The following is a 10,268-nucleotide window of genomic DNA, read 5'->3' as shown; positions in this document are numbered from 1 at the left end:
TTCTAAAGTTATTTGATTGAAGAGTTACCTGATTCATGCAGCATCACAAAGATCACTGTTTTCTTCAGAAGACACCTTAGTATGTGCTGCCCAGCACACTGTTCTGTCTTTTGAACTTGATTCTTCACCGTAAAAGAACCAGAGGTCAGAATGGTACTGTCCATGGTAGTTGACGAGAGGTCAGAAAACCTCTGAGGGGAGAGAAGAGCTCTTTTATTGTTTCCTGCTTGGCCCGGGGTGGTACCTGTGTGGCATCTTCCATAGGTTTAGGGCATTTTAAAACCATCAAAGACTTAACTGCTCCCTTTATATCAACCAGGGACGCAGCAGCAGCAGAAATCATCTGTAGTTACTTAATGCAGAAAACAAATGCACTGACAGGATATTGAAGAGCTTAGGGTAACAGCATAACTGAGCAAGTTGAAGGATAAGGCTTGGGACTGTGTGTCCTAGGCCAGTGCAGAACTGAGGAGCACTTGTGATCACCAAGTCCTGTTCGCTGAAGCTTGTCACACTGGTCCCAAGGCTCAGAACCCTTAGCAGTGCCAGCCCCACTCCTATCCCCCGGCCCTGGGGAAGCGAGTCCTCCTGCATTTAGCACTAGAACTGAACAAAAGCCCTCCTGGCCCCTTTAGCTCTAGGGCCAGTTCATCCCCCTGGTGGCGTTTTAGCTGCTGTGCCTGGTTCATGGCTATGAAAGAGGCTTCACAGAAACTGCCGTTTTCATCTTTCATAAGGCAGGAGGCACTTTTTGCCTTACAGTGTACACAGTCCAAAAAATAGCTACAATGAATACTGACAGATTAATTTTCTATATGATTTTCCAATTTAAAATACACATTTATATTGTCATAGTGACCGGTACTTGACCTTGTGACTTTTATGCTCATTTTAAAAGACGGAACGTGAGGGCAGTACTTAGATCATGATCTGGAATAATATGTACTCAATAAGCATTTGTTAATGAGTGTCCATAAAGTTCAATACATATCCAGGCCATCTTATCTTATTTCTAGTCTTTAAAAAAAAAATCTCCTCATATATACACTATCATGCTATTTATAAGTAATATTTTTCTACTAATTATGGAAGAATTAAAGATGCCAATGTGTTCTAGGCATGTGAAAAAATGCTAAAGTTCTCAGATGTGAACTTACATGCATAGCATGATTTTCTAACAATTTTTATTATTAGCCCCAGTTCAACAAGAATGAGTGATTTGTTTTATCACAAGGTTGGAACCGTTAGTTTTCTGGACTCAGAGGGTAGGAAGGAAGGAAACCCTTTGGATTCCATGATAAATAGCACAGAATATCAATTATTGAACACTGTGTGCATAGCATTTACCTTTTAGATTTTAAGAGTGGCCACACTCTAGGAAAGGTAAGCATTATCCTGGAAGGCTCACATTGGCATTTCTGTCTTAAGCTACCTGAAAAATAAACATAAGTTGTTTTTCCCAGAACGTTTTCTACATTTCAGATTTTAAAAATTTCCTCCAGTTCTTTTAAGTACCCTGATGGAAGGTGATCTCTAATAAACAAATTAAGATAATAATTTTAAAAAAGCAGCTGTGGTATTCTGAATCATTCTTCCATGAGGCAAGAACCAAGGCTCTAATTTTAAATGATGCCACAGGAAAAAAAAAAAAAAAGCCCGTTTGGAAAACACAGGGCAGGTGATGAGGAAGCCTGCCAGAGCTCTGATGAAAGACAGTGCAGGAAACCCAAACCCATCATCCCAGCCGATGTTCAGTAAATAAGATCTACAGCAAGGAAAAGCTGCTCTGTTCTCAGCTCAAGGCTCACTGACACTCAGGGACGCTCCCACTCAGGGTCTTGCCACCAACTCACTCACCTTCCTCTCCTGAGCCTAGGACTGGCATCTGTGAGTCACGTCTGAGTGCCCCTGACTTTCTAGGGAGAAAGAAATGACTATTACCAAATTTGACACACAGCAGTGATGTGGATGAATTAATACCACTTCCTTTGCTCTAATTTTCTTTCTTTCTTTTGCTTAACTCTTGGTACTGAGTTTTGTTTTCCTTGGCAATTAAAAAATTTCTAAGAATGTATGTATGTGCTATATAGTAGGCACTGGGGTTTATGTGCATCACTCATTTAATCCGTACGATAGCCCCATGTAGTAATATCATCACTGCACAGATAAGGAAAGAAGCCTAGTGAGTTATTGTGACATAATCTAGGTCACATAACTAGTAAACTCAGACAGCAGAATGTGAATTCAGCTCCAGTTACCTTGTGGGCTTCCCTTGTGGCTCAGCTGGTAAAGAATCTGCTTGCAGTGTGGGAGACCTGGGTTCAATCCCTGAGTTGAGAAGATCCCCCAGAGAAGGGAAGGCTGCCATTCCAGTATTCTGGCCTAGAGAATTCCATTGACTATAACGCCCTTGGGGTCACAAAGAGTCAGACACCACTGAGTGACTTTCACTTCCACTTTTCAGTTGCCTACTAAGGGTTTGAACCCAGGTCTGACTAATTCCAAATATCAATTTTTACAGTCCCATTGTAATAATAATGGGAATTTATTGAGGGGTTATCTCTCTCTTTATCTAATCTATCTATTTACATATGTAAGTACTGTAGGTTGAGAAGTGAAGAATGGAAGGGAAAGATAAGAAACACTAATTACTAAATAATCACTAACCACTAACTAACATGCTGTGTTCCTGCCTGCCTGGGAGGTTGTTCTCATGTTCAGTTCACTTCAGTTCAGCCGCTCAGTCATGTCCAACTCTTTGTGACCCCATGAACCGCAGCACGCCAGGGCTCCCTGTCCATCACCAACTCCTGGAGTTTACTCAAACTCAGGTCCACATTGAGTTGTTGATGCCATTCAACCATCTCATCCTCTGCCATCCCTTCTCCTCCTGCCTTCAGTCTTTCCCAGCATCAGGGTCTTTTCAAATGAGCCAATTCTTCGCATCAGGTAGCCAAAGTATTGGAGTTTCAGCTTCAGCATCAGTCCTTCAATGACACTCAGGACTGATGTCCTTTAGGATGGACTGCTTGGATCGCCTTGATGTCCAAGGGACTCTCAAGTGTCTTCTCCAACACAACAGTTCAAAAGCATCAATTCTTCAGTGCTCAGCTTTCTTTATAGTCCAACTCTCACATCGATACATGACTACTGGAAAAACCATAGCCTTGACTAGACAGACCTTTGTTGGCAAAGTAATGTCTCTGCTTTTTAATATGCTATCTAGGTTGGTCATAACTTTTCCTTATAAGGAGTAAGCATCTTTTATTTTCATGGCTGCAGTCACCATCTGCAGTGATTTTGGAGTCCAAAAAAATAAAGTCTGCTACTCTTTCCACTGTTTCCTCACCTATTTGCCATGAAGTAATAGGACTGGATGCCATGATCTTAGTTTTCTGAATGTTGAGCTTCAAGCCAACTTATTCACTCTCCTCTTTCACTTTTATTTTTATTATTTTTTTTGTGTGTGTGTGTTTTTTATTTTTATATTTATTTTTTTAATTTTTTAAAATTTTTTTATTATTTTTTTTATTAGTTGGAGGCTAATTACTTTACATCATTACAGTAGTTTTTGTTATACATTGAAATGAATTAGCCATGGATTTACATGTATTCCCCATCCCAGTCCCCCCTCCCACCTCCCTCTCCACCGGATCCCTCTGGGTCTTCCCAGTGCACCAGGCCCGAGCACTTGTCTCATGTACCCAACCTGGGCTGGTTATCTGTTTCACCCTAGATAATATACATGTTTCAATGCTGTTCTCTTGAAACATCCCACCCTCGCCTTCTCCCAGAGTCCACAAGTCTGTTCTATACATCTGAGTCTCTTTTTCTGTTTTGCATATAGGGTTATCATTACCATCTTTCTAAAGTCCATATATATGTGTTAGTATACTGTAATGGTCTTTATCTTTCTGGCTTACTTCGCTCTGTATAATGGGCTCCAGTTTCATCCATCTCATTAGAACTGATTCAAATGAATTCTTTTGAATGGCTGAGTAATATTCCATGGTGTATATGTACCACAGCTTCCTCATCTATTCGTCTGCTGATGGGCATCTGGGTTGCTTCCATGTCCTGGCTATTATAAACAGTGCTGTGATGAACATTGGGGTGCACGTGTCTCTTTCAGATCTGGTTTCCTTGGTGTGTATGCCCAGAAGTGGGATTGCTGGGTCATATGGCAGTTCTATTTCCAGCTTTTTAAGAAATCTCCACACTGTTTTCCATAGTGGCTATACTAATTTGCATTCCCACCAACAGTGTAAGAGGGTTCCCTTTTCTCCACACCCTCTCCAGCATTTATTGCTTGTGGACTTTTGGATAGCAGCCATCCTGACTGGCGTATAGTGGTACCTCATTGTGGTTTTGATTTGCATTTCTCTGATAATGAGTTATGTTGAGCATCTTTTCATGTGTTTGTTAGCCATCTGTATGTCTTCCTTGGAGAAATGTCTGTTTAGTTCTTTGGCCCATTTTTGGGTTGGGTCATTTATTTTTCTGGAATTGAGCTGGAGAAGTTGCTTGTATATTTTTGAAATTAATCCTTTGTCTGTTGCTTCGTTTGCTATTATTTTCTCCCAATCTGAGGGCTGTCTTTTCACCTTGCTTATAGTTTCCTTTGTTGTGCAAAAGCTTTTAAGTTTCATTAGGTCCCATTTGTTTATTTTTGCTTTTATTTCTGAAATTCTGGGATGTGGGTCATAGAGGATCCTGCTGTGATTTATGTCGGAGAGTGTTTTGCCTATGTTCTCCTCTAGGAGTTTGATAGTTTCTGGTCTTACATTTAGATCTTTAATCCATTTTGAGTTTATTTTTGTGTATGGTGTTAGAAAGTGTTCTAGTTTCATTCTTTTACAGGTGGTTGACCAGTTTCCCCAGCACCACTTGTTAAAGAGGTTATCTTTTTTCCATTGTATATCCTTGCCTCCTTTGTCAAAGATAAGGTGACCATAGGTTCGTGGATTTATCTCTGGGCTTTCTATTCTGTTCCATTGATCTATATTTCTGTCTTTGTGCCAGTACCATACTGTCTTGATGGCTGTGGCTTTGTAGTAGAGTCTGAAGTCAGGCAGATTGATTCCTCCAGTTCCATTCTTCTTTCTCAGGATTACTTTGGCTATTCGAGGTTTTTTGTATTTCCATCCAAATTGTGAAATTATTTGTTCTAGTTCTGTGAAAAATACCGTTGGTAGTTTGATAGGGATTGCATTGAATCTATAGATTACTTTGGGTAGTATAGCCATTTTGACAATATTGATTCTTCCAATCCATGAACACGGTATATTTCTCCATCTGTTTGTGTCCTCTTTGATTTCTTTCATCAGTGTTTTATAGTTTTCTATGTATAGGTCTTTTGTTTCTTTAGGTAGATATACTCCTAAGTATTTTATTCTTTTTGTTGCAATGGTGAATGGTATTGTTTCCTTAATTTCTCTTTCTGTTTTCTCATTGTTAGTGTATAGGAATGCAAGAGATTTCTGTGTGTTAATTTTATATCCTGCAACTTGACTGTATTCATTGATTAGCTCTAGTAATTTTCTGGTAGAGTCTTTAGGTTTTTCTATGTAGAGGATCATGTCATCTGCAAACAGAGAGAGTTTCACTTCTTCTTTTCCTATCTGGATTCCTTTTACTTCTTTTTCTGCCCTGATTGCTGTGGCCAAAACTTCCAAAACTATGTTGAATAGTAGTGGTGAGAGTGGGCACCCTTGTCTTGTTCCTGATTTCAGGGGAAATGCTTTCAGTTTTTCACCATTGAGGGTGATGCTTGCTGTGGGTTTGTCATATATAGCTTTTATTATGTTGAGGTATGTTCCTTCTATTCCTGCTTTCTGGAGAGTTTTAATCCTAAATGGATGCTGAATTTTGTCAAAGGCTTCACTTTTAGCATGAGGCTTTTTAGTTCTTCTTCACTTTCTGCTGTAAGGATGGTGTCATCTGAATATCTGAGGTTATTGATATTTCTCCCAGCAATCTTGATTCCAGCCTGAGCTTCATCCAGCCCAATGTTTCTCATGATGTACTTTGCATGTAAGTTACATAAGCATTGTGACAATATACAGCCTTGACGTACTCCTTTTCCTATTTGGAACCAGTCTGTTGTTCCATGTCCAGTTCTAACTTTTGCATCCTGACCTGCATACAAATTTCTCAACAGCCAGGTCAGGTAGTCTGGTATATCCATCTCTTTAAGAATTTTCCATGGTTTGTTGTGAACCACATAATCACAGGATTTGGCATAGTCAATAAAGCAGAAATAGATGTTTTTCTGGAACTCTCTTGCTTTTTTGATGATCCAACAGATGTTGGCAATTTGATCTCTGATTCCCCTGCCTTTTCTAAATCCAGCTTGAACATCTGGAAGTTCACGGTTCACGTATTGTTGAAGCCTGGCTTGGAGAATTTTGAGCATCACTTTACTAGTGTGTGAGATAAGTGCAACTGTGTGGTAGTTTGAGCATTCTTTGGCATTGCCTTTCTTTGGGACTGAAATGGAAACAGACCTTTTCGACTGATGAGTTTTCCAAATTTGGGGACATATTGAGTGCAGCACTTTCACAGCATCATCTTTTAGGATTTGAAATAACCCAACTGGAATTCCATCACCTCCACTAGCTTTGTTCATTGCGATGCTTCCTAAGGCCCATTTGACTTCACATTCCAGGATGTCTGGCTCTAGGTAAGTGTGAGTGACCACACCATCGTGATCATCTGGGTAATGAAGATCTTTTTTGTACAGTTCTTCTGTGTATTCTTGCCACCTCTTCTTAATATCTTCTGCTTCTGTTAGGTCCCTACCATTTCTGTCCTTTATTGAGCCCATCTTTGCATGAAATATTCCCTTGGTATCTCTCGTTTTTCTTGAGGATATCTCTAGTCTTTCCCATTCTGTCGTTTTCCTCTATTTCTTTGCACTGACCATTGAGAAAGGCTTTCTTATCTCTCCTTGCTATTCTTTGGAACTCTGCATTCAAATGGGTCTATCTCTCCTTTTCTCCTTTGCTTTTTGCTTCTCTTCTTTTCACAGCTATATGTAAGGCCTCCTCAGAGAGCCATTTTGCTTTTTTGCATTTCTTTTTCTTGGGGATGGTCTTGATCCTCTCCTGTACAATGTCACGAACCTCCGTCCATAGTTCATTAGGCACTCTGTCTATCAGATCCAGTCCCTTAAATCTATTTTCCACTTCCACTATATAATCATAAGGGATTCGATTTAGGTCATGCCTAAATAGTCTAGTGGTTATCCCTACTTTCTTCAGTTTAAGTCTGAATTTGTCAATAAGGAGTTCATGATCTGAGCCACTGTTGGCTCCCAGTCTTGTTTTTGCTGACTGTATAGAGCTTCTCCATCTTTGGCTGCAAGGAATATAATCAGTCAGATTTCGCTGTTGACCTGATGATGCCCACATGTAGAGTCTTCTCTTGTGGTGTTGGAAGAGGGTGTTTTCTATGATCAGTGCATTCTCTTGGCAAAACTCTATGTACCTTTGCCCTGCTTCGTTCTTATCCAAGGTCAAATTTGCCTGTTACTCCAGGTGTTTCTTGACTTCCTGCTTTTTCATTCCAGTCCCCTATATTGAAAATATTTTTTGTGTATTAGTTCTAACAGGTCTTTTAGGTCTTCATAGAACTATTCAACTTCAGCTTCTTCAGCATTACTGGTCAGGGCATAGACTTGGATCACTGTGATGTTGAAGGGTTTGCCTTGGAAACCAGGCAATGGTTTGCCTTGGCTGCACCGCGCTAGAGCATCCAAGAGGAGATACCTGATGTCCAAGGTCAGGAGTGGGGGCTATGAGGAGATACCCCACGTCCAGTGTCAGAGAAACCCCGGTAAGGTGGTAAGCACTGAGAGAAGGCATCAGAGGGCAGACAGACAGAAACCACAGTCACAGAAAATGAACCAATCTAATCACATGGACCACAGCCTTGTCTAACTCAATGAAACTGTCTGTGAACCATGCTGTGTAGGGCCACCCAAGATAGACGGGTCATGGTGGAGAGTTCTGACGAAACATGCTCCACTGGAGAAGGGAATGGCAAACCACTTCAGTATTCTTGCCTTGAGAACCTCATGAACAGTATGAAAAGGCAAAAAATTAGGACACTGAAAGATGAATTACCCAAGTTGGTAGATGCCCAACATGCTACTGGAAATCAGTGGATAAATACTCCAGAAAGAATGAAGAGATGGAGCCAAAGAAAAAACAACACCCAGTTGTGGATATCACTGGTGATGGAAGCAAGGTCCAGTACTGTAAAGAGCAATATTGCATAGGAACCTGGAATGTTAGGTCCATGAATCAAGCTAAATTGGAAGTGATCAAACAGGAGATGGCAAGAGTGAACATCAACATTTTAGGAATCAGTGAACTAAAATGGACTGCAATGGGTAAATTTAACTCCGATGACCATCATATCTACTACTGTGGGCAGGAATCCCTTAGAAGAAATGGAGTAGCCCTCATAGTTAACAAGAGTCCAAAATGCAGTACTTGGATACAATCTGAAAAACCAACAGAATGATCTCTGTTCATTTCCAAGGCAAACTATTCAATATCATGGTTCTCATATTCATTGCTGAGTAATTCTTATATATCCTTAATGACGTGAGGCAAATTTCACTAGTCCTAGTTGCAGTAGATGCCCCTCTTCTCTGTACTTCCATTTATTATAGCACTTATCCTAATTAATTGCAATCTAATATAGATTAACTTATAAACTCCTGGAACGATCAGCTTCTGGGGAATTATGTATATCTTACCCCTTTCCTCAGCAAGTGTCAAAATGCCCAACCTCTTGTGTAAAGAACAAAGTAACTGGTCACAGAATGGTTATCATGCCACAGCGATTCCAGTGTCTGGGTCCCTCATTTTGAGGATATATTTACATTCACTAGACATGTTGTCAGATCAGAAATAGCAATCTCTAAACTGAAAGTGGTCTTTTGTATCTACCCCTCTCCTCCCAAACACAGTTACTTTAATTGAATTTTGAAGGTTTAAGTAAGTTCTGACACTGTTCACCATTCTTAATGATTGCAACTCAGTATGCACATTTATGATACTTTCCCAGCACCTGCAAGTATTTGAGTCTGCTACTCCTTCTGTAGATATTCCTCCATTAACCTAACTATAAATGTATGTGTTATACCTCTAATAGGTTAGTCTGTTTGGTTTAATGATAATTTGGATTCAGTCCAGACTCAATCAGTTATTCCATGTCCTTGCATTATTTCCCTAAACCATCAGTATTACAGATCATGAATTTCCTCCACACTATTCCATTCTCGTAGTGAAAAATAATAATAATGACAAAATAATAAGCAAACAAAAATTAACTGAAAGGTCTGCCACACTGATAGTGATTTCCTGTCTTTAAACCTATCATTATACTCTTAGAAATTAGCTATCTTCTGAGTGAATACACCCAAGTTAGATTATCAAATCACATTATTTCTAATGATCAATATTCTTCGGAAATGGGCACACTGCTTATAATTAAACGAGTTTGACTGTGTTTCCTCCCGCTTGCTTGTGAATTAGTAATTAATGATACCATTCATATTTCAAAACAATTAAATCAATGTATCCTTTAGACCAATGTTCAGGATTCTTTTTGTTGTTGTTCAAGATCTCCAAAGTATGACTCATGTATAGCACCTTGAAATTTGAGTCATTGACTAAAATAGTCATAATTATTCATGTCATATAACCATGAAGGAATAATATTTCTTTTTTCTCTGTATCTCCTATAGAAAAAGCAAGCAAATAAAATATGCTGCTTCTTTGAAAAACTCATGTATAATGGAATAGAATCATACTGAGACTGATTTTCACTTAAAGCTATGTTTGAGATAATAACAGATCCTTCAGAAGTCCATATGGGAAGAAATTCTCATTGGACTCCATTTGTCAGGAAAGAGACATTGGAAAGATGAAAAAACCACCCCATGTTTCCTAGCTTTCCTTAGTCATTCTGACTCATTGGTTTACATTTGGACTGAAAATAGTACATACTACAGTATATAAAAATTATATGGTGTATTAAAGCTTAACAATTTGGATGGTAAAAACATTTAACTAGGCATAATCAAAGAGGATCATGATGATACAAAGATGTTTTTTAATTAACTTTGGAAAATTATGGAATGCTTTCAGGATAGTGATAATTGACACCATCGCATATTTACTGTGTATCTACTGAGTGTGAGTTACAGTGTTAACCACTCTAGGCCCCTCTTGGAATCAAACTGACCCTAACAC

Source organism: Odocoileus virginianus, chromosome 3 (assembly GCF_023699985.2).
Source record: "Odocoileus virginianus isolate 20LAN1187 ecotype Illinois chromosome 3, Ovbor_1.2, whole genome shotgun sequence".
Lineage (NCBI taxonomy): Eukaryota > Metazoa > Chordata > Mammalia > Artiodactyla > Cervidae > Odocoileus > Odocoileus virginianus.
Note: the sequence above shows the minus strand (reverse complement) of the source record.